Genomic DNA, 584 nt, shown 5'->3' on the forward strand with positions numbered 1-584 from the left:
TATTTTTAGTAGAGACAGGGTTTTGCCCTGTTGCCCAGGCTGGTCTTGAACACCTGACCTCAAGTGATCCACTTGCCTCAGCCTCCCAAAGTGCTGGGATTATAGGCTTGAGCCACCACATCCAGCTTCCTTTTCTAATATTGGAAATGCTTCTATTTTGTTGAAAAATGTCTGTGCATCTCTAACTCACATATAAAAGAATGCTGGTTGTAAATTGCACAAGAAAGAGAATGTCTTTAGAGAAGCAATAGAAATTTTCCTTGCTACTAACATATCTGCTTTGGAGGGCTCCAGGGGGTATGTGCTGTCAGGTGAGTGGCCGTTCATTCATCTGCTTCTTTTTTTTTTGAGACGTCTCGCTCTGTTGCCCAGGCTGGAGTGTAGTGGCGCTATCTCGGCTCACTGCAAGCTCCGCCTCCTGGGTGCATGCCATTCTCCTGCCTCAGCCTCCTGAGTAGCTGGGACTACAGGTGCCTGCCACCATGCCCAGACTTAGCGTCAGCTCATCCACGTTCTGGGGTTTGTACTGGAATAGGGCTCTCAGGGTCTAGAAAAGAGGCAAGGGGATTCACGTCTTGAGCAAA

At 48.3% G+C, this 584-nt stretch overlaps 1 protein-coding gene across 3 annotated transcripts in view; it reads right to left on the reverse strand.

Annotated features, from left to right (window-relative positions):
* Window positions 1-584, reverse strand: part of UBASH3A (ubiquitin associated and SH3 domain containing A) — a 47,773-nt gene that overhangs the window by 34,508 nt on the left and 12,681 nt on the right. The gene's annotated exons all lie outside the window — the stretch shown is intronic.

Source organism: Mandrillus leucophaeus, unplaced genomic scaffold (genome assembly GCF_000951045.1).
Source record: "Mandrillus leucophaeus isolate KB7577 unplaced genomic scaffold, Mleu.le_1.0 Scaffold69, whole genome shotgun sequence".
Lineage (NCBI taxonomy): Eukaryota > Metazoa > Chordata > Mammalia > Primates > Cercopithecidae > Mandrillus > Mandrillus leucophaeus.